This window comes from Phocoena phocoena, chromosome 12, assembly GCF_963924675.1.
Source record: "Phocoena phocoena chromosome 12, mPhoPho1.1, whole genome shotgun sequence".
Classification (NCBI taxonomy): Eukaryota; Metazoa; Chordata; class Mammalia; order Artiodactyla; family Phocoenidae; genus Phocoena; species Phocoena phocoena.
This window is the reverse complement of record NC_089230.1, coordinates 21,570,840-21,595,195: the sequence shown is the minus strand read 5'-3', so window position 1 is coordinate 21,595,195 and position 24,356 is coordinate 21,570,840.

Here is a 24,356-nt window from a genome sequence, read left to right as displayed (position 1 = left end):
CAGGGAACCCTGGCATTTTGAACGTGGGACCAAAGGCACAACCTACCATTACAAAGGCCACTCGTGAGTCGACCAGAGAAGTGATCACAATCATGACCGCCCAGCCGATGTTACTATTACTCTTCTTTACCATGCTCACTAGTATAGGAAAGAGGCAAGATTCATGTGACTAAATAAGAGATTATTATTGAACATTGATTCTAAAATGTAACTCAAGATCATTAATGCAAAGTAAAACACATGTTATTAAAAAGGCTGGATTTGCTTGGCTTCAATTTTTTAAGCCTATCTATAGCAAAAAAAAAAAAAAGTAGAAAAATAGTAAACAAAAACAAAAAAAACCTGCATCTATAATTTGAGCATAGTAAATCCAGGGCCACAGTACTGTTCCTAAATTCACAAGATCATAAGCATTTTTTCAAATAAGATTCACGACCTAAATAACAACGATGAAAATCATAAATACTGTGTTTTCTTGTAATGATTCTGTCTCGAAGAGTATAAGGGCACGACGCTTGTGCTTTGCACTAAACATCCTATCTTTGCTTCCACAACAAAGTAAAAAGGTGACAGAAGTAGGGTGAAACAAGAGGTTGCCTTTAGGGCTTTGTAAAAAGAAAGATGGTACATTCTGTCAAGGCAATGAACAAGTCCGCTCAGGCCCTCTGCAGCCAGCATTATTTAGCACTATCCGCCCCAAGGCTTCTGGTCCAGCGGACCGGGGTTCTCTATGATGCAAGCGCCGCGGTCTCCCCCAAGGCCTGTGACGCCCAATCTCCCGGCCTTTCCAGCACAGCGGAGTCCCCAGGCAGGCTCGGCAGAGGGAGCCTTGGCAAAGTCGGTGCCTTCTCAGAGTGCCCTGCCCCCGGGGGAGCCGGCGGCGCCGCAGCCCCGAAACTAGGTCTGGGCCGGCGCAGCGGGAGCACAAGCACGAGCCCCACTTTCTCCGGGCAGGAAGCGGGGAGGCCGAGAGCATTTCCTGTTGTGCAGCTGAAACCGGCGGAGACGTCACCGCATTCACACTTTCTCGGGTGTCAGCGGCCCGGGGGGCCCAAGTTCAGCCCCTTCCTGGGCGGGCGGCCCGGGCTCCCCGGGACAGCAAGGACCCCGGCGCCGGGGGCCGCGCGGGAGCCGCTTCTCCGCCTGCCCGGGTCAGCCCAGCCCGGCCCGGCCTCTCGTCCTCCTGCTTCTTCCGTGGAGTGAGGGGAAAGGCGTGGGTTTCCAGGTGCTCAGAGGAAGCAGTTTCCTGGCGCAAGTTTCTTTTCTTAATTTTTCACGTAATTTCCCCCAAGATGACTTTTTCTCCAGTAGGATTATTTTTAAATAATGAAAAGTGAAAAGCATGTCAGTGTTGTTGCAATTATGTTTTCTCCTCGTTTGCCATCTCCTGTTTGCGGATTCCTCAAGTAACTGCCAGTTGTAAGAGGAAAAAGAACTGTTCTCTCCTGCACAGCTCCAGTGAGGTCGAAGAAGGCAAGAAGACACCCCTTAGACGTTTCTAAAAGCATATTCTGAACGTTTTCATTATTAAACACAACATATAAAGTCCTTTTACTTATTAGGTCCTAAGTTATCATATCTCATCTAATATTTGAAAAGATCCGTCTCTTAATCAGTCTTGTACATATCCACTTTAATGGCACACAGAACTTTTGGCCAGAATGTTTTAAAATGGAAATTACCTATTCATATAAAAATAATGGTGATTTTTAAAGTTTCCTTTTTCCTAAATTTCCAGCCTTCCATTTAGTTACAAACCATAAACCAGATGACAACCACGTGTAATTCCAGAGAAGCAATGACTTAAGGTTAATAAGGGTTAAAAATGAGACCATAAGGTATTGTACAATCATTTTTAAATAAAAAGTGAATGAGCTTAACAAATTATAGATTCTGTTCTGGTGAATCAATGTTACAGATGTTATACTGTGCCAATATCTTTAACATTTGAACTAAGCAATGTTTCACATCAGGACATGGAATTTAAATATTTAGGGCTTTACCATGGACTTTAGGTGATAATGACATGTCATTGTAGGTTCATTGATTGTAATAAATAAAAACTCCCAGAAGTTACATTTTTTAAGTTTACTAAAATTTTCTTTTTTTTTTTTTTTACATTTTAAACATACATGAAAGACTTTACGATTTAGTAAATGTTAGTTGTCCTATCCGGGCATGTACTAAGGGCAATATGGAAGGTAACCTTGGCTTCTACTCAAAGTGATCCAAAGCCTCTGAGAACTTCTGCTGTCCTATTTTCCAAACATCTGAATAACACAATGGGATATTTTATCACCTAATAATATCAAAGTGGCACGGTTTATTAGAATTAACATTTATTTCACATATATTCCCTATCCCCATTTTATCAAGAAATTGGCTCAGAGAACACAGGACTAGCATAGATGTACGGACCTCAGATGGGCTCCTTCCAATCTTTTTGAAAAGGAATAGCAAACCCTTCCTATTTCCATACTCCTAACTCCAAACTAAAACCACCCCTTCTGTACTACATAAGATGTTCTTAGGCTAGCTTGGTAGCCAGCGCCTCTGTGATATGAATGCTGGGAGAGGCCTGGGAAATAATCAAACTGTTATTTACTTAGTTTGAATACAGCAACTTTTAAACAACTTCCCTGGGCTTCCCAAGTTGTATCAAAGTAATCTCCATTGTCAAAGTGTTTCCGAATGTGTTCGATCCTAGGAAATACTGCTGTGGTTGTCTGTCTCCTGGGTGATCTCACATCAACTTTTTTGTGTCTTTTTTCTCCTCATATCAATCATCCTTTTATCCATTAAATCACTGCAGTGATTCTTGTGTTTTTGATTAGAACATATTTTTACTTATTCTTTCAATCATCTGTCAATGGTATATAATTAACACTCCACAAGCTGCAAGTAACTGCCCAAATACTGTCTAAGCTCACTGAAGATTTTATTCAAAGTTCATGCTCTCTGGTTTATACTTAATTGCTGATGATGACACGTGGAAAGAACAAAAGAAGGACGACTAAAAATCACCCTATTTTATAATCCTAATTACATACTAAAGGAAATCAGTATTACCATAAATTTAGTATAGACTTATATGAAGACCAGTATGACAGCAATAAAATAAATCAACTTGTGAATAAACATATAATTGAAAATATAAACCATAATAATAAAGTATGAATTCTTTAGGTTCCTGGTGCTATTTTCAAATGCATCTCTTTTATATCATAAAAGAGAACAAGTAGACTGTGAGGATAAAAGGATGTTTTGCAGGATAGCATATTTTAGACTTTCTCTTTAGCAACTGCCAGAAAAAAATTTTTTAATGTTCCAATTTTGTGCTTTGAAGTATGAGAGTGAACAAATCCAACTTAATAAAATGTATTATCACTTCATTCAATGAAAAGGATTGAGACTTGAATTCTCCCAAGTTAATTCTTTTAAAACTCATTATTTCATTCAGGATTGGTTTCCCTTAGATGTGTAGTGACGAGATGAGAGTAATAGTGAGTTACTGCAGTAATTGTTTGGGTCTCCATGTTTCTTGAGATCCCAGTTTGCTACAAGAGGTTCCACATTTTCTTAGACTCTGACTAGTCTTTGATGCAACTTGACTGTGAAAGACTGACTTGTCTCACAAGCTGGCATCTCTAAAAATATACAGGCATCCTAAGTTTTTATCCTTCTCTCATAATATCCAATATTGAGTCTTTCTTCTTCTCAAATGGACATCTGCCAGTCATTTGTTGTTTTCCCAGAAAACTGGCTCCCAAGAAACGCAGTAACAAAATCATCAGGACGCTCTTCTTTCTCAGGTCACATCCTATTTCATTACACACTGTAGGACTGCATTGTTCCTCTAGAGCCAGAACTTTCCTAGGTCAGAGCCCAGCTCAAAATGAAATATCTGAAGCATAGTCCAATGGAGAGGACAGCTCACTGAGTGAACAGGAAAGTACAGGAATAAAGGGAGAACCTCTTTTTAAACACACACACACACACACACACACACACACACACACACACACACAAATGAATAAACCTTTCCTGAAAAACCTACCTGCCTACATGCTTCACAATCTGGTTCCAGTAAGACCATTTTTCTACTTCCGTATTTCCAAGCCCCATGATTTTTTCTTACAAATCACCCCCCGAATTATAACCTTCTCTTTATCAAGTGGCCTTCAGCACAAATGACTAGTGCCTTGATCTCTTCAAGACTGTATAACCATACAAAGGACAGCACTAAGACAGTCCAAGAACTTACAGGTGGTTGACTCTCTCTAGACAACAGCAAGAGGAGGAATCATCACCTCATACCCTCAGGCTCTCCGTAAAAGTTAGTGTCTTCTTCAAATGGAAATATATTTATGCAGCACTCAAATGCTTAAGAACACCCTTCCTTTTCCAGCCCCCGTCTACATTTAATATTTCAGAATTGGCCCTCGATAAAGTCTAAATAATAGTTTAAGTGCCCCCATGGCCTATCATCAAGCATATTATTGGGACATCAGGGCTCCCACATGAACTAAAGTGAGATCAAAAATTAATGAACTGTACAAATTCTTTTATTACGACACCGTAGGTTTTTTTGTTTGTTTGTTTGTTTTCTTGCGGTACGGGGGCCTCTCACTGTTGTGGCCTCTCCTGCTGCGGAGCACAGGCTCCGGACGCACAGGCTCAGCGGCCATGGCTCACGGGCCCAGCCGCTCCGAGGCATGTGGGATCTTCCCGGACCGGGGCACGAACCCGCGTCCTCTGCACCGGCAGGTGGACTCTTAACCACTGCGCCACCAGGGAAGCCCGACACTGTAGTGTTTTATTCTCTCCTAGTTCCTCACAAAACCCTGTGTACTTCCTCAGAGACTAAAAGTGTGACTAGAGTTAAATCTAAAATAAGCTACTTTCCATAGTGGTTACAAGGATTCCACAGTCAGAGTGCCCACTCAGAAAATGATATCCTTTGTTTCAGTAACATATAGTTATTAACTTTCAGTTATTGTCTGATACATCACTTCTACATACAGTGCCACTTGTTCTATGAAATATGCCCCCATCTAGATACCCACCTTCTTTCCTATTCATTATGTGGATTAATAAGCAAACTGTGCAGGCAAATTAAAAGAAGAGAGTTTTCTCATGGACACTAAAGACAAGCTAGATCTAAATTAAGAATATTTCTCAAAACTGTGATTAAGATGCAACAAAACCCACGCAGGTACTGTCTAGATAATATTCTTAAAAGTAGTACACCTGGGGCTTCCCTGGTGGCGCGGTGGTTGAGAGTCCGCCTGCCGATGCAGGGGACACGGGTTCGTGCCCCGGTCCGGGAAGATCCCACACGCCGTGGAGCGGCTGGGCCCGTGAGCCATGGCCGCTGAGGCTGTGCGTCCGGAGCCTGTGCTCCGCACCGGGACAGGCCACAACAGTGAGAGGCCTGCGTACCGCCAAAAAAATTTTAAAAAGTAATACACCTGCATGGACGTACCTCCCAACATTCTATATCTGTACTTTTAATTAACAGAAAACATAAATTGAAGAAAAGGTTAATTTATATTAAAGTGGTAACCATTTGAGCTAAACTTAGTTATCAGTATGGCATGTCATTTCTATGGCCAAAAAGTGGGAAGTAGAAAAGGTTCGAATAACTGGCACAGGTTTGAATAACTGGTACAGGTGTGAATAACAGCGTGTCCACCAGCAATATATTTGCTTTATTTTTATGATTAAAGTCACTATACTCGAGATTTCTGGGCTCCTGGGACACAGACTGCAATAATAATATGCTAATTCAAAGCCAATATGTCTCCTATGCAAAATACACATACTTCAAACTATTTATAAATGCAGTAGGACTTTCTGCATAGAAGTTTTCACATACATGTCTTTCATCTGTTTCATTTAACTGTGTTTGTATGGAACTGCCCAAATCGGGGACCAAACTCTCCATGTGTTACAGTACGTATGCCCACCACTACTTACCACTTTAGGTACAAACTCTTTAGGCTGAAATACAAGCCCTTAGACAACATACCCCAACCTTTCTAACTTTTTCACCAACATTCACTTAATATGCATTTTGTGCTGCCCTCAAATCAGATGCTTCTCTGAAAACACTCTTGGCACTTTCCCAGGTTGGTGCCTGTCAACATCAAGGCCTATCTAAAGCGTCTCCTCCCAGGTAGCCTCTCTGGATATCCCCAGCCAAGGGTGACTTTGCACCTTAGTACTTCATACATGCCTCCCTTGTGGTACTTAACCTGCTTCTTTTAATTATGGCTTCCTTTGCATAGTTCTTTCCCTCAATATAGTAAATTGTAAGAGTTTTGATGACTACACACAGGGGCAGAAGAAAGCTTCTGGCAGTGAGGATTATGTTCACTATCTTGATTGTAGTGATAGTCTCACAGGTGTAAACAGTTTGAAACCGTGCCCCATAGGGTTAAGAGAAACTGGTGATTACCAGAAATTGTTGAGCTTGTCTTAAAGAACAGCAGGTAAGGGAACCGCTTGTTAAAAACCCCTCTGCTTATAACCTGCCTTCACCGACCAAGCTCGCCTTAATTATTATTTAAGTTTATTTTATTTAAAAAAAGTTTCAATGATGAGAAGAGTGAAACACTCTTCTTTATATTTTATCCTCTATTTATACTTTATTTCATATTCCCATATATCTTACACGTACCAGGATCTCCAAAATAATATATGTTAAAATAGGTTTGTATTATATTATTAGACATTCCTGCTCTGTTCCAGTTGTAAGTCTCAGCAAACATGTCTAGGCCTTTTCTGTAAAACGTTTCTAAGCCAGTTGGCAAGAGGATATATTCTGAAGAGTAACTGAAGATAAGTAATACTTTTTGAGGATTCATTAAAAAAAAATAATAGCCTGGAGTAAATTTCAGAAATGAATAGCCTGATCCCTAAAGAAATTAATAAAATAAAAATGAAAACTACATAATAAGAGGTCTAGTTGAAGGAGTTAGGGATATTTAGCCTGGAGAAAAGAATACTTACGGTGAACATGATCGCTATCTTTAAATAATGGTAAGATTGTCATGCAAGTTGATGAGCAAACTTGCTCTGGATAGCGGCAGAGGGCTCAACTGCTGATAAATTGAAGTGTCCAAGAGTGGAAAAGGCCTCCCTAAGAAAGGAAGAGGTGTGTAAGTGGAGACCAAATGCAGGCAGTCCTTGGTGATTTGTCCTGAGTGATTTCTACTTGCTCAGTTGGGGATTAAATGATGGTTTTCTCTAATCCTGAAATTCTATGAAAGACTTCACATTGCAAAGTATCCTGTCACCACTTGGCAAATCAATACATCAGATCCTACCCTTAAGGAAATTAACCAGCATAATTCAAATTAGGCACTTTAAGGGATGCCCTAAATAAGTCATCGCTGCAGTACCACACATTGTATCAGAGTGACAGGAAGAGGTAAAATTTCCCACAAAACACTAAACTGATACTGAAGATGCAGCCTGTTCAAAACCAAGATCTGACCTGTCTGGAAAAAAGCACAAGGAGAGGTTCCATTGAATAAGGACGGAGGCCATTTGCATATTCCAAAAGAGTCTGAAAATCCCATTTCCCCATGCCTACCCCTCTCATTGCCTCATTTTTCAGAAATACTTACACGTCAGACATAAGAACAGTAGTCTGATTTACACAATTTTGTGGCATATTATAAAAATTTTTTATGAAACTTAAACCAAAACCAGTTGGCTTAAAGGAGATGACAAATGTTAAATATACTGTTAGACACTGACTGCTTTTACAGCTATAAGAAAGGTTACAATAATCACAGCAAGCTTCAAAGCCAGGAAAACTTTGTTATTAATTTCAAAATGTCTTCTATTTGCTTCTCATTGTTCCCATTCTATATAACCCAAAAGAATATAGGAAAAGAAAGACAAATTATCAGGACAATGTCTTCACAATATAAGTTCCTGAGATTATTAGCTAGAATGTAAAATTTTTTCCAGATCAGCTATTAATACCCATCATACCTATTTACAGACACTATTAGGTTTAACATTAGTAAATTCTCACCAAACATGGACAAAAGTCAACTGATGACAGAACGAATTTGGAGTTTATCCATTTAAAAATCTAATCTCCACACAGCATCCCATTATTTGCTATATTCTACACTGTCAGGTGATTTATTTTTAAAGGTCATTTTGAATATTCTCAGCCACTTGGCCCATTTTAAAAGCTACACTTGATTAAATGTGGGCAACAAGTTCATCGTAAATATTACTGAGGTCATCTGAAGAAGTAAACAGATTACAAATTCAAAAACAAATGTCTTTGGATTCCTTTTCTTTTGCTCCACATGGGTATAACTATCTCGAAATTTGTACACATGTGCATTAGTGACCTACGCAAAATTTAGATGCATCGGGGATATTACACCAAGCTATGGAGCCACTGACCATGATCTTTCTGAAAACAATTACATATGCCTGTAATAAACTGCATCAATAGCAGTCAATTATCTCAAGAACACTCTACTAACCCTTGTCACAAATGTATTGCTGTGCATCAGATTTTTTTTCAACAATTGAATTATTCTCAAAACTTAGTGTTGCTTCACATCCTAAAAATAGTTCCAGTTCTCTCCTGTAACCCTGCTCTGTTCCCAGGAGGCAGGGCAGTGCTATAAACAATGCTTCATTTTTTACAGATGAAGAAACAGTGAAATATAACAGAGGTACAGTCACTTGGCCTGAATCATTCTGAAAATCAATAATGAGGCAAGCAATAAACTAGTGGGGATCAGGGTTTCCCATCAGCCATTCTGGTGTCCTCTGCACCCCTGGCGTGGGCTCTAATGAGCACACCCTCTCGATGCGGGCACAAAAGATATTTGAAATCCCCATTTTACCCCCCAAAATCTCTATTTCTCCCAAAGAAAATTAATTCAATGTTTCTAACCCTGGATTTTTCCCTTGCTTAGAGAAATGGGGATTATTCAAAATGTAAGCATCAGGAGAAAAAAGAAAAATATAGTTTGATAATTGTTCCTTGGATAATGAGAAGCTGAACTTCCCATGACCTGTCCATAAAGTCTCAGGGCCAGCCATCAGGATTGTCCCATGGGCCACTACTGAGTTGCAACGCCAGATTTCATCACTAGCTTCAAATGACAGGAAAAGATTCACCCCCAGCCTTTGCTTCTTCATTTTTCTTTGCCTCCATAGGGCAAGCGTCTTCAAAGGAGGAAAGGAATATATACAGTACTCGCTCTTTTCTGCTAATTCATCCAAGCAGGCCCACCAAGAAACAACTCTTCCTCACACCCCACCCTCCTGAGCAATGACCATCCTCACACTGCTTTCCTTTTCAGAGCACCCTGAACAAAAGACATCCAAAGAAAACTGTCCTGAACAAAAGATCCCAGTTCAACTCTAAACTTCTCTGTCCAACTGTAGGAAAAAATTACCTCAAGATGACTCCATCTGTGCCCTGGCTATAAAAACAAAACGGGAAGTGCAGAGCCCAAGGAGGCGCTGACTATGGCTTCAAGAAGTGTCTGTGATCGCAGCGTGGATCGGTGAGGCAGCTGTTTCCTGGAGAACTTCTTTACAAAACCAAAGAAGCAGTTAAGGGTGAGCAGACTGATGGACTGGGTGTGTGGGAGAGCAGGACTTCATGCCCTGTGTGGTTCTGATGACCCCTTCTCTTACACTGGGTCAAATGTCTTTTCTCACCATGTAGACAGTAAGCTTCTTGAGAATTATGACTTTAAGCATTCACCAAATATCTATTGTGTGCCTACTGCATACCACGCACTGTGTTTACCATACTTTTGTAAAAGTATAAACCATCCTAACCCACTAGAAATTTTATAACAAAAATTATCAGTTAAAAAATGAAAAACTCATTTACATAAGATTAAAAATATACATTCCAAATATAATTTGTGGTAATCTCTTCACTTTAACAAGCTTAGCAATGCATTTTACAATAATATGCGTCATTTGTAAACCATCTTTTTTTCCTCCCCATAAAAAAATAGCCAGGACCTGATTCTACAGGTATGAAGAGTGGAAATGCTGAACCATAAAGAGGAACTTTTTAAAAAAAACTAATGCTATGGGGAATTCCCTGGCAGTCCAGTGGTTAGGACTCCGTGCTCTCACTGCTGAGGACCCAGGTTCAATTCCTGATAGGGGAACTAAGATCCCACAAGCTGTGCGGCACAGCCAAAATACAAAAAACCAGAAAAACTAATGCTATAATATATATATATATAATATAATTAGAAAACAGCATTTTCTAATGCTATATAGCATTAGAAAAACTAATGCTATAATATTTATAATAAGGTAAAACTACCTTACTAAGAAAAAAAAATATATATATATATAATGGGATATTTTCATTATTGATTTAGTAAGATTTTGCAATGCTTCTATAACTGTTATTTGGGTTGAGAGACCCAATTAAAAAGTAGAAATTCCTAAAAACACTAGAAAGTAGTACAGTGGCTGAATATGCCATAAAAAGTTTCTAAATTAATCCACTAGAATGTAAACGCCATGAGGACAGGGAATTTTTTTTTCACTATTTTGTTCACTGATGAATCCCCAATGTCTAGAATAGCACTTTTTCCTGAGTAGGTGCTTAATAAGTTTTTGTTGAATTAATAACTGTTTGTTTAAAAGTCAGCAGTCCCATATATACACTACCAAATGTAAAATCAATAGCTAGTGGGAAGCAGCCGCATAGCACAGGGAGATCAGCTGGTGCTTTGTGACCACCTAGAGGGGTGGGATAGGGAGGGTGGGAGGGAGACGCAAGAGGGAGGAGATATGGGGACATATGTATATGTATAGCTGATCCACTTTGTTATAAAGTAGAAGCTAACACACCATTGTAAAGCAATTATACTCCAATAAAGATGTTTAAAAAAACAAACAATAAAAGTCAGCACTCCCATGAACAGTTTAGCTGGTCTCCTAAGAAAGCCCAAGGCCCCAGGGGTAAATACTGATTCTCTGGCTCTTGCAATTTACGTAGAAGTTCAAGTTGGGTAATTCCAGCCTCAAAGCCTATTTTTAGACCAAAAACTCCAGAAGGATGATCCACAGAGAACCAGAGAATTTAGTTCACTTCACTAGTGTAGCACTGGCTGAGCTAAAGGAAAAACACCCCGAACTTTAATTGCTATTTGCATTTGTTAACTATTGAAAAACAAGTGCCTTCTGACTTCATTTCTTAAACCATTTCAATCAAATATGTCTTCTATTGCCATTTCTTTTGATCTCACCTTTTCTTAATAATAATCATAGCTACCAGGTATCAAATGTTTACTGTGTGCTCATTGAGATTGGTATACACATTCTCATAAAAATTTCACAATGGCCCTTAAACAGATATTATCATCCTCATTTTGTAACCTCGGAAAGGTAACCGACCTTCATAAATTCCCCCAGCTGGTCATGGAGCTGGAATTCACCCAGTTCTGTGTGACTTCAAACCAGGCTCTTAACCCCTAGGGCTACCTGCGTTTCCCACTGGCAGATGTGCATAAACTGTTGTGGAGAACACTGTGCTAAGGGATAAAATCGTTGACGATTTTTTTAATTTTTGAAAGAATTTTGATGTGTAAACAATTGCTTATGCTGCATGGAATGGTGAAAAGACCAAACGTTTCTGGAACTAAATGGCCCTGAGTTCAAATCCTGCTTCACCATATCAGAGTGTCCTTGCAAAAACCACTTAACCTTTCTGAGTCTCCCTTTCCTTAAGGGTAACCATGAATATGGCAACAAATCTTCTCGGGTTTGTTACTGGAGAGTGCCTGGTCTGAAGCCTGCACAGACTAAGTGCTCTTCAAGCCTAAATTCCTTTCCTTCTAACGGATTTGCTAAATTGGCACTGTGGTGATTTTTTTAAGTGTTTAGTTCATCCTTGTAATACCATAATTACAGAATATAATGACACTGCATTCTCTATAACTACAAAGTAGAATTTATAAACTGATAAAATATGAGTTGGAAGAGGCTTTAGAGGCCATCTGTTCCCATCCTTTCCATTTCCAAGTCAAGTCCAGAGAGTTTAAAACGACCTGTTTCCAAGTTTTGAAGGAAAGTTAATTGCAAAGACACAACTAGACCTTACGTCCTCCGCCCCCCACTCCCACTATACCCCCCCCATTTTTGCCTCACATTACACAGGCATGGCAACGCATGTCACTGTCAGACAATTAAGCAGTATAAAATAACCTCAGTTTAATTGCATCCAATTAACAAGCCCAATTAGTGTTTCATATGTACACTATTAAACTAGTTGTCTGGCTTCCAAAAGAAATAAAACATGTTTCAAATGAATGTAGCATTTTAGTGAACAAAGCTCCTTCAAATTTAAATTACCTTTCCTATAATCTTCTTTTTATGGAATTAGACCTAATCTCCATTTTAAAAGAAATACTTCCTGCGACTATGAGGATGAGAATTACTGTGCTGTATTTTACGTATCAAAATTTTCTTTCTCACTGAATACAGATGCTTTTCTTAGTATATGTGTGTGTTCACATGCACACACGTGCCCGTACACATATGCACGCCTACAGATCCCCAAGCAAGTACAAATGAGGGTGTGTCTACATTTACCTACTGCCTAGTTTCAAAAGTCCCATCTATTCGTTAAGCTTCTGAAATTAAGTGAATCTGCCACAGTGAGCTCCTGCTTTCTTTTTCAGAGAAAACGAAACCACCAAATAAATCTTTGTCCAAAAAACACTGCTTTTCAAATACACTGCAGTAGGCTATCTGTCCAGTATTGTCGTGCGTTAGGTACAATTGGGTATCAAATAAAAAGCAGCATTCTAATGAACCATGAAATGAATCATCGATTCATTTCTTAAATATTTATACCTGAAAACACAAATACCTTGTAATTCTAAGTATAACCATTTTTATAACTTGGTGTTTGATGGTCAACTTTCACTATTACATTTACGAGTGTTTTCTGGAGTAAAAAGTTTTGTAGTGGCACCGTACTTAAAATGTCGTGCAGAGTGACAATCTGCCATATCTATTTGGCCGCGTTTATCAAAATATTTTAATCACTCTTGTTGCTATTTTATAAGGTGCTTTAAATACATCCATTAACAGGATGAAAGAATTCCTATTGCTAGGCAGTAGTATCAATCTACTACCAAGTAGAAGTAAGAGAGTAGTTACTTCTCTTTTGGGCGTTACAGGAATTTTACTGCCCCTTAGCTATCAAGATATCCAACTCACATACCCTTTTTTAAAATTATTTATTTATTTATTTGGCTGCGCCGGGTCCTAGTTGCAGTATCCCCTATACCCTTATAATCTTTCTAAAACATACATATTATAGCATCACTCTTCTGCTCAAAAACCTTAAGTGAAATCCAGCTTTCTTAGGAGGGCTATACAGCCTCACAGGATCTGGAACCGATATGCCCTCCCAGGCTCACCTTGTTCTTTCCCTCCCGTAACTTTAACTATTCCCCACGACTCCAGATCAAATTATGCTGGGGCCCTCCCTTCCCTTTTTTTTTTTTTTTGCGGTACGTGGGCCTCTCACTGTTGTGGCCTCTCCCGTTGCGGAGCACAGGCTCCGGACGCGCAAGCTCAGCGGCCATGGCTCACGGGCCCAGCCGCTCCGCGGCATGTGGGATCTTCCCGGACGGGGGCACGAACCCGTGTCCCCTGCATCGGTAGGTGGACTCTCAACCACTGCGCCACCAGGGAAGCCCCTCTCCCTTCCCTTTTTGCTCACTGAAATTCTACTCAACTTTCAAAGGCCCCCAATCAAAAAATTCACATCTTCCCATAAAGACTTTCTAATCTTTCTTGTTGGAAAAAAATATGTCTTCATTTATACACTGCTTTCACTTCTTTTTTGGGGGTTTTTTTTGTTTGTTTTTTTGCTGTAGCTATATGATTCCATTTATTTAACATTATTAATGTGAAGAAACTACAGAGATGGAGAACAAATTAATTATTGTCTAGATTTAGGGATGGTGGGGAGAAAGGAGATAGGTATGATCTATATCCACACCTCCTCGAGGCAGCACAAGGAACATCTTTCAGTTCTGTTTCTTGATTGCAGGGTAGTTACATGAATCTATACCTGTGGCAACAAGACATAGGAGTATACCATATAACAATATCAATTTCTTTGCTTTGGTATAATACTCTCATTCTAGAAGGCAGCCACTGGGAAAAAAACCAAGTGAAGAGTACATAGGACCTGTCTGTAGTACTTTTATAACTTTCTGTGACTCTGTAATTAGTTCAAATAAAATCACTAGTAAGTTTTAATAAAGTTTACTTAGAAGCCATATGCCTTCTCTAGACAGTAAAATTCTTGCGGTCAGGGATCTTTGTCCTTTTATTCTCTCAGTTACTCATTCTGACGCCCAGTATGACTCCACAGCTCAGGCTTGGGATTACTACATACCCTTTCTGCCACCTAAATAGCATTTTCTACATTATATAAATTTTAAAACAGGGAGAAAATAGTTAAATGATACAGCTGACAAAATGGAATATTAGTCCAAGGCTGCATAAAGGAATGCTGTATTTCAAGAACCTCTTTTTTTCTATTCTTTGCCTTCATACTCTTTTGTATGTATTACACTGATTCCTCATCATATGGAAAGTAAAAAAATCACATCCAAATTTCTCTAAACTTTCTGATATTTGCAAACATGTAGACAAATTATCTGGGGAATTGACTGTTTTAGTAGCTATTTAGAATCATACGGATCCAGCTCATGCAGGGCTCTAAAGATTAATCGGTTACTTCACACAGTGACCTTGTAGAGACTTTTGAATTTGCAGTTATTCATTAACTGAATCAATGATGCTGGCCAATTTGGTTAACTGGAGCCCCAAATAATTACTTTTTAAAACAAATTATTTATTCCTAAAAAAAATTATCTGCAAATAATTATACAACTAAACCCCTCAAACTAATGTCAGCACATAAAATCATAACAAATTTCCAGGGAGGTCATTTATGTGGAAGCATTGTGAAAAGACACATGCTATACATAAGCCTCCTCCAGCTTCTAGGCCCTGCCCCCCAAATTCCCTCTCCAATGATCAGTCTCTAACATGGCTAAGAGTAGGGTCATCACCTGCCCTGATGTGCCAAGGACAGTCTCCATTTATGCCAAGTTAGATAATGATTCATGTGGTCAACATGCCCACATGCTCTGGCCTCACCTTGCATTACCTCTCTTGTTATGTGCCCTCCAGCCCCACTGGCTTGCTTTCAACTCCTCAGAACACTGTATATCCCCCAACCTCAGCGCATTTGCATCGTTTCTTCTTTGTACAATATGCTCCCTCTCCCCACCCACCTTTTTCTTCTCTTATTTATCCTGCAGTCTCAGCCCAAACATCACCTCCTCAGAGAGACCTCTTCCTCACTCCCAGACAGAGGTGGTAGACCCCTTGTTATACACTCCTTTACATTTCTTCCGTAGTACTTATAACAAACCTCAGGATTACTATCTGTCAGCCCCACTAGACTACAAGCTCTTTTTCTGGTCTGGGTCATCATTATACCTTTGGTGTCTAGCACAAGGCCTGACCCATAGTAAATACTGGTTGAATGAATGGACGAATAAATTGCATTGATCAAGACAACGAGGGCACCTGTCATACTACTCTGAAGAAAGGGCTAAGATTAGAAGTGAGTGACAAGTCAAAAATGCTGGACATCCCTGAGTACTTCCTGACCTTACATCCAGCCACCTTGTGACCGAAGGGGTAGGTCAAACCCCACCTGCTTTCTGCCCAGAATTGTCTTAAGGCACACAAACATCATTTCCATCGTTTCTCTCCAAAGCACTTTCTTCAAATATGTCAAATGGTCAGACTCCAAATTTGTAACTGTTAGGAAATCTAACACTATGGACACTTGTGGGATAGATCACACATCACAGTTAATACCCCACATGATGGGTAATGGGAGTATATGTTAAGATTACAGCGCATTATTTGGCCCGGGACAATAGTGACACAAAATATCAAGCAGTTCTGATTCCATTCGAAATGCAGTGTTTAAGACGGTATAGTCCTATATCTAACTTCATGCTAGTAGCCATGATCCACCTCAGAGAAACCAAAGATTGCACAGACCAAGTAAGCTGTGTCTTCTCCTTGTATATAAAGACCTGGGTGTTGCTTCACAGGAATAGACAAAATGCTGAAATATTTTTTCCAAATTATTTAGAGCCATCTCATAGCTACAAATACTGATTTATAACCTCCTTTTTGTTAGAGTTGCCATAAATAGCATATAGAAAGCAATGCTTTTGATTGTGATCAAATAACAGGAACAAACAGAAAATTACATCACTTACAAAATTTGCTTCAAATAAGCACAATCTTGTTTTCATAAAGTTTTCCCATTTTCCCTCCATCTTCTGTGTTCACCCACAACTTCAAACTTTGAGAAGACTCACTGGAACATTCACTATAGTTTTACTCAAAGTTAATGAAGGCTCTGCCCCTGTGGTTACAGCAAAGCCATACACATGGTCTGAAGTTCCTTATGAAATCTGAAGTCCACTGAGTTGAGTTAGAAAACTGCCTCTGCTCCTTTTTATAATATCACTTAAAAAGGTGCAATACTTACCTACCAAGTTTTAGCCAAAATATGGATTCACAATGAATTCATATATAAATACATTAACCAGAAGCATATCACTGTAATTGTCAGGTGAAGATGATTTAAATTGCAAACCATTTCTCCACCTACAGGTCTACTGCATAGACCTACAGAGAGTTCCGTTGATGTTGACTATGAACCAAACATGAAAACAGTGTTTATTTGTGATAGACATAGGTGATTAGTTTGATCCACCACCGTCTACACAGTTGATCTTAGCCACGTTCCCCTTATTATAATAATTACCACATCAGGTATTAAATTATTCCCTGTCTTAATGGATTACACTTTCCAAGCCAAATAACATTTTCTATAAGTCTTTAAAGCTACTTTCCGTATGTTGAAGCTTTCTGATTAATTTCAGCTAATTATTGATAACTCAAAAATCTAAAACCAACACAGATAGAGTACATGTTATTTGTTGTTGCTACTTGTTGAAATAAGTCCTGCTTCAAAAAACAAAATTGGTAAATTCTTAAAGATTCTTCATTTTAGACTGAATCAGCGTAAAAGATTCAGCCTAATTTTTTGAACAGTGACAAAGGGCCAAAAGCTCAAGCAGACACATGTACCATTATTCCACAAGGAACACCTGCATACACATTGTCTCTGTTTTGGTTTCATAGTAACAAGAACATTTGTAAACACATCTCATGTAAATGGAGCCTGATCAATCAAAAGATTCTTCCGGCTAATCTTTCAATGTAGTCAAATAGCATGATTTCATTATGTGATAATATATACATAGTAAATTCACTTTTACATTCCATGTTTAAGAGAAATATAGACATGTTTTATCTATTCTAATGGTATTTTTCCAAAGACCTCCACAAGGATCTAACCAGTTAAAAATCACTTAGATCTTAATTTGTAATATCATTAATATATTACCATTTCAACATTGTCCCCAAATCAATTTCACATCAGTTTAATCATAAATACCCTTACATAAATAAAAGCAGTCTCTAATAAAGCCAACCACATAAAATACAATCACCATCACAGAAATATAGTCGCCAAGAAGCAGATTTTGTTTTATACCTGACCTATGTTCAAAGCAAGAAACTCAGACAATTTTCAAAAGATTCACCATTGTAATATAACATTTTTCTGTATATAAGAAATATACTGCATTTCAAACCTAGTGGTCAAAAGGATTATGACACTTGAAGCACACTATCATTAAGGAGATGTTGGTAAATCCCGTTCACCTCAAAATGAAAATGCACAGTTTTCATCTGGTACCATGACTTCTTGGTGTTCCACAGGAATTTTGTCTGAATAATGAAAATGATATGTATTTTACTCACGTGGAGGGCATTTCTGTCTTGATAAACTATTTGGCCTATATCCTAAAAATCAAAACCAATCTACTCATTACACAATCTTCTTGGTTAAAATTTTGCTTTGGCAGTCTTATAAGGTGAAAAAGCACAGGACATTTGCAAATTCTGATATATATATATGTGATATGAATATAATATATATAATATATACTACACATAATATATATGCAAATATTTTTTAAAACTTGATTTCCTCAAGGACAAATATCACCAAATATTACTATATCACTAGAGGAAATGTTTCTAATAAAGTTAAACTGCCTTTTTCTAGGAGGACAGATCATTGCAAATTTAATTAAAATGTATCTTATTAATATTTCAAGTAACTTCTGGGCTTGATTATGCACTACAGAAGAAACAACTGTACTGAAGAGAAAAATCAATAGCCCTTGACTAGGGCTCTGAGCATGCTAGAAAAACACAGCTCTCTTGTGACTTACCCAGGTCTAGCCTTTGGGGATGGGGGAGGGTACCAATATTAATTTGGAAGTAGACTGAATTATTTTTAAAATGGCAAAAAAAAGGAAGGAGAAAAATCAGTTCAAATTTTCCACTATAATGAAAGTACCGGAAACGAGCCTTTTTATGTTCATTTTAGGCCTAAGTAACTGTGCAGAGAGGAAGGCTTTTGCAATGTCAGTTGCACACTCCGCTTCCTGTGCGAATTCTAAACCATTACAGGTGTCCTAAACCCTCCAGCGAAACCTATCTGTTATCAGGGGAATCCTCCGGTCCCCTCAAAGCCATCCCCACTGCCCCCTACCCCGCACGTATTATTGCCCATCTCCTCCGAGTGCCTTTATTAAGGACCCTCTCTCTTCTCTGCACTCCCGAGGTTAAAGTACCCACTTTTCTTCGGCGTAGCATGTAAAAGCTTTCCCATTAGAGAGGACTAGTTCCTGCAGTCCTTTTTACTTAGATGCTTTCAAGTCAGACAAGAGCCACTTGAAGAAAACCCTCCTTCCCCCCTCCTTTTCCCCCACTGGAGCCACGTCCCTGAAGGACAACACCGAGGGACACTTCCTGACCTTCTGTCCCCTCACCCAGTTTGGGCTTGGAGGGCTGGGGTCGCATTTTCTCGTGTCCTCTGCTGCACTGGATGTGTTATGTAAGAGGGACAGGACACGGGAGGCACATGCGTAAAAAGCGCACCGATCTGTGATAACAGCTGGGCTGGCAGAGCAGATCTGGAGTCTCCCCCACCAAATACGACAGACACCACACACACATCACCACCCCCATCCCCACCCCCACCCCCCGCCCAGCAGTGTTTTCCTGTCTCACCCCTACCAGTACCAGACGCTCAGAATGGAAAGGCGGGGGGAGGGGTGAAGGGAGGTGAGAGAGGAGGAGGAGCAGTGGCAGCACATCTGCTTTGATAGCAGCCGGCAGAGCCGCCGCGGCAGAGAGCCCCTCGTTAACCCCCTTCCTGTGGCTGCACCACGTCATGGAACATTCCCGGAACGGGCCAACGTTCCACCCACTTCAGGGAACAGACATAAAGGCGCAGACCCAGCTCCCCACAGTGCACAGCCCAAACACACATGTCCCTTCCCGGTCCCCGGGTAGACGCACAGAGGAACACGCATGCAAACCGCCCCCACCCGTCTCCGCGCGCCCCCGGGCAGCCCGCCGCGCGGGGAGCCGTTCTGCGGCCGGTGCACCCGCAAGCCGAGGGCGCCTCCGCCTGAACCTTCCATCGAGTCAGTCCCCTCCTTCCTCGCTTCCTTCCTTCTCTCGTTCCTTCCTTCCTTCCTCGCTCGCGAGGAGAAAGGAGTCGCCGAAATGCCAACAGCCGGCTCCTGCGCTGCGCACGCTGGGCCGCAGGCCGGCGGCCCGGCCCTCGCGCCGCCCGGCCGCCCGCCCCCGGCCAGCGCCGCGCGGCCCCCTCCCCCGCTACCTGAAGACTGGCGGCCGGCGGCCGCGGCAGCCGCAGCGGTGGCCCGGCGGTGCACGCCGGTGCACGTCCCTCATTAGTAACCAGGCACATTCCTGCCTCCAGCGCTCCCGCGCCGCCCCCCTCCTCCCCCCACCCAGGACCTTACGCAAAGCAGCGTCCCCTCATCTGCATAGCTCCTCGGCCAGGGTATTCCCCGCATTTCCCAACGCGCCGGACCCCCCTCCCGAGGTCTCCCCCATCCCCGCCCCCTCCGACCCTCACCCTCTGGACGCCCGCCCGAAGCCGGGGGCGCGCGGCGGGAGGGGCCGTGGGGTCCGGCGGAGGCGATTTCGTGTAAAGTGAAACGAGCTCCTAATGCTAAAGGAGACAGGAAAAACACCGCGCCGAGGCCACTTACCGAGCCGAGGAACCTAGATTCCCGCCGCTCTGCTCGCCCGAATGGTCTGTCCACGCACCCCAAGGCTGCACCCAGCACCCCAAAGTCGAGACGTGCAGGAATATGGTTAACTGGCCGGGAGACCCTCCAAGTTGCTCCGGGCTCCCGGGAGCTTCAACGTCCAGGACACAACTTGGCCAAGACTTGTGCCACAGTCACCGAAGATGTTCCTGTGGAGACCCTCCTCCGGCGGGGAGAGACAGCGCTCGGCGGCGCCCCGCTCGCCTCCTCTCCACCCCCTCACCTCCAGCCCACCTCCCGCCGGCCGCCAGCCTCCGGGCCGCGAGCCCCTCGGGCGGCTGTCAGCTCCCGGCCGCCGCCGGGTGACAGGGGCGGGAGGAGGGCGCGACACGGCGGCCCGAGCCCAAGTGGGCGAGGGGGATCCTCGCAGCAGCAGCGGCGGCCGCTCACCTGGAAAGTCACCGCTGAGTAGAAGGAGGAGGAGGACGGTGAGGAGGAGGAGGAAGAGGAGGGAGAGGAGGAGGGGGAGGAAACCCCCCTGGTGCCCTTGTTCTCGCTGCCGCGGCGGCCGCTCCTCGCCAAGGCTGAGCGTGTCTGGTGGGGGGTGTCTGGTAGCATTTCCTTAAGGACAGAGGGAGGGCGGGCGCGGAGGGAGGGAAGCGATCCCGACCGCCTGCCCAGGCTCCTCTTCCCTTTATTTATTTTTCTGACACGGTACGGAGATGGGCCCGGGGCAGCGGCCACCGGGCTCGGGAGGGAGCCGCGAGGCCCGGGCCGCAGTAGTCTGCGTGCGGGAGCCGCAGCGGCCGCCTCCCCTCCCGGTCTGTGGACGCACCGGGTTATTCCTGGCAGCGCCTCCCCGAACAGAAGTTACTAGGAGGAGTGCGCGGCGAGGGCGGGCGGGGGGAGAGGCGGAGGGAGGGAGGGAGGGAGGGAGGGAGGAAGAGGGAGAGACACAGCCAGCGACGTCATCGGATCCCCCAGCGCGTCCCAGGGAGGGAGGCTGAACCAGAAAAACCAGTCTGGAGCCGGCGAACAGAGAGGGTTGAGCGGCGTGCGGGGAGACTGGGGAGGGAGGCGACCGGGAGGGCAGGGCCGGGCCCTGCCAAGGCCGCTCCGGGCGGGAAGATCGCGGCCGCGCTCCCGCTCGCTCCGGTCGGGGATCTCCCCGGAGAGCCGGTCTCTACTTGTCTTGCAAAAAAAAAAACCTTGGGCGTCTTTAGGAGCCTGAGAATTTCCTTTAGGGATGTGGAAACCTCCTCCCCCCACCCCCATCTTCCCTATTCCCCAGATGATAGTTCCCTGTCTTGAAGACACACGGAATTATAGAATAATTAGTATTGTCTTTAAGATTTTGTCAGGGTACCTCTGATCCCTTTCCTCTCCCTCGCCCCCGCCTCTACTCACATTTATGCTATCGGTCAAGAAAAACAAAATCAGACTGTAGCTCCTGGCTGCATTTCTGGAGCTTTGCAAAGTGTTTTAGTAGCCCTTCCCTTGCCCCTGCGGAAGCACGAACTTTTCACGCGCTCGAAATGCCCCCATTGCCTTCCCCGGGGTCACTCCTCAGGGCTCCCTGGGCGCACCCAGTTCGGGGAACGCGGCCCGCCCTCGCCGGGGTATTCAAATCGGCTTGGGCAGCGGCGCGGGGAGCAGCTGCCGGTTTCCTGGTGGGCCGCGCTGGGACCTGAGGCGAAAAGCCGCCTCCAGCCTGCGCGCTTCCCTTCCTCCGAAGGGACGCGAGTGAAATCACACCCAGAGCGGGGAGAGCGGGGCCAGGGGGCGGGGGAATCCCAGGCGAGTGGGGCCGGGGCGCTGGGCTTCCTCCCCGGCCCGGCGACACCCGGGGGACGCCGGGGCTCCCTCGAGCCGCTAGCCTGCCTGTGTGGACTCGTGTGCACCCTTGGGGGAGGTTCCCGGGAGGCCGCGGCGGCCGGACCGCGGTGAGGGGCAGCCGGGCCGAGCCGACGCCCTGAGCGCCGCATCCGGGTGGTCTCCGGGCCGGGCGGGGACCGCGCGCCGCCCCTCCCGGGCGCCCAAGCAGCCGAGCCGAGCGGAGCCGAGTTCCCGGGCGCCGCGGGCCGAAGCGGCCCTCCCCACCCAGCGGCCGCGCCGCCGCCCTGCCCCGGGCGGAGTAAACAAGAGACGCGCAAGATTTGACCTGGCGCGACCCGGATTTCTGGCCGGGGTTCCCCCTGAGCAGGTGACTCCGTGGGAGGGGTGGAAATTAGTCTCTGGAATTCCGGGCCAAAGACATTCACTGTGGTTCTGCTTTTAAGGCAGGTATTTCACCGACAACTGCGGAATGTTTTGCGTCTCAAGTTTCAGATTTCGCGGAAAGGGACCAAATGTCAAGGCATATCAAATATTCCTTTCCCTTTTCATTAAAAGCGAGTGCATTAAAAGGACAGCCCCTTTAATGACTGCGAGAATAGCACTGCCGGTTTCGTTTTTGTTTTGTTTTCATTTCGACCTATAATCAGTGTATTTCTGAGGTGCCCGAGCAATGGCGACACAGCCGCGAAGGGCGACTCTGCAAAATAAACCGGTGATACATTTTTTTTTATCGATACTTTTTTTTCAAAGGAGAAAAATCTGAACTATTTGAAAGAAGTTGCACTGTGTCCTTTGAGACTGATCTCATTTAACTTCAGGGCCTACTTCCACTTAAGCGGCTTCTCCTTTCATTGTATAAGTTCTTTAATATTCAGCCTTTCTTGACTTGAAGCAATTAATAAAAACGCCCCCCTCATCATCATTTTCTCTTAAATGTACGCCATTGCATTTTTAAAACATCCACTTAAAACGCAAAACGTGATTTTCGAAAATTGTTTTCACTTCCAAACCCACCTGCTACATACTCCCAGAGCCCATTTTATTTAATTGCTTAATAGAGAAGATTAAGCACTTTCTTTAAGAATCCAATTTCCCTTCAGCACACACAACAGCAGCTGCCCAAGCTCCCAGAAACTGAGCAAGGAAAGTAGCAAGCAGCGTTTTGCTTCACAAGAATAAATATTAGTTGAAATCTTAAATGCCTATTTTAAAGGACTAGATTAAGTGGTATAATGTGAATATTAGGATATTTAGGTAATTCGTTTAAATATTTTTTTTAAAAAAAGCAAATAGACATCAGTTATGATGACCTAAGACCCCTAAAGACAGTCATTAGTCAAACTTTGATTCTTACTGCCTTGTTCCAAAATCATCAAGCACTAAAGAAGATAGCCTGAATTGAGTTGAAGCACAAGTAAAAATATTTATGAATATGTGTAAACTAGGTGACATCCCCTCTGCTAGGAAGAATCACTGTCTTTAAGTAAAGGCATCCCTGTCTCCAGCCCCTAATGCTGACACATGTCTGTCTAGTTGCTTATATTTAAGGGCAATATGGTAACAGAAAAACTCCTCTCCCCAGAAAACTTCTGTAGTCAAAACCAAAACTGGCATTGGTAAACTGTGCACTCAGCCCTAAGGAGATCTATGGAAAGTGAGGTTGGCTGGAGCATAGCTGACCCTATCTAGCCACCCATATGGAGTATCACAACAAGGTAGGAACTTTCTTTTCATTACTTGTCTTTCTTATTACTTCTCAGTTTCAAAGGAAAGGGAAATCTGGTAATCTGGATTATGAGATATTAAGAAAGTAAAATAATTAATGTCCACATGGCAGTATGGAATTTTTACAGAGTCAGAAATCGCTTCGAACTGACAGCACTTTCATTCAAAAAATATGCGCTGAGTGCCTACTATGTGCTGAAGGTACTAGATACATCAGTGAACACATGGAAGATCTCTGCTGTCCTGTAGCTTGTATCCTAGTGGGGGGAAAGGAGATGGAGGAGGAACAGGATAGAAAATAGCCATAAGAAATAAATGGTAGAGAACTTCGGAAGATGAAAAGAATTACAGGGAAAAACAAAAATAGGGTAAAGGATATGTGTGGGGTGGTGGGGGGGTTCTGTATTAAATAGGAACGTCAGAATAGGACTCATTGAGAAGTGACATTCCTGCCAAGGCTTGAAGGAAATGATTTAGTAGTAG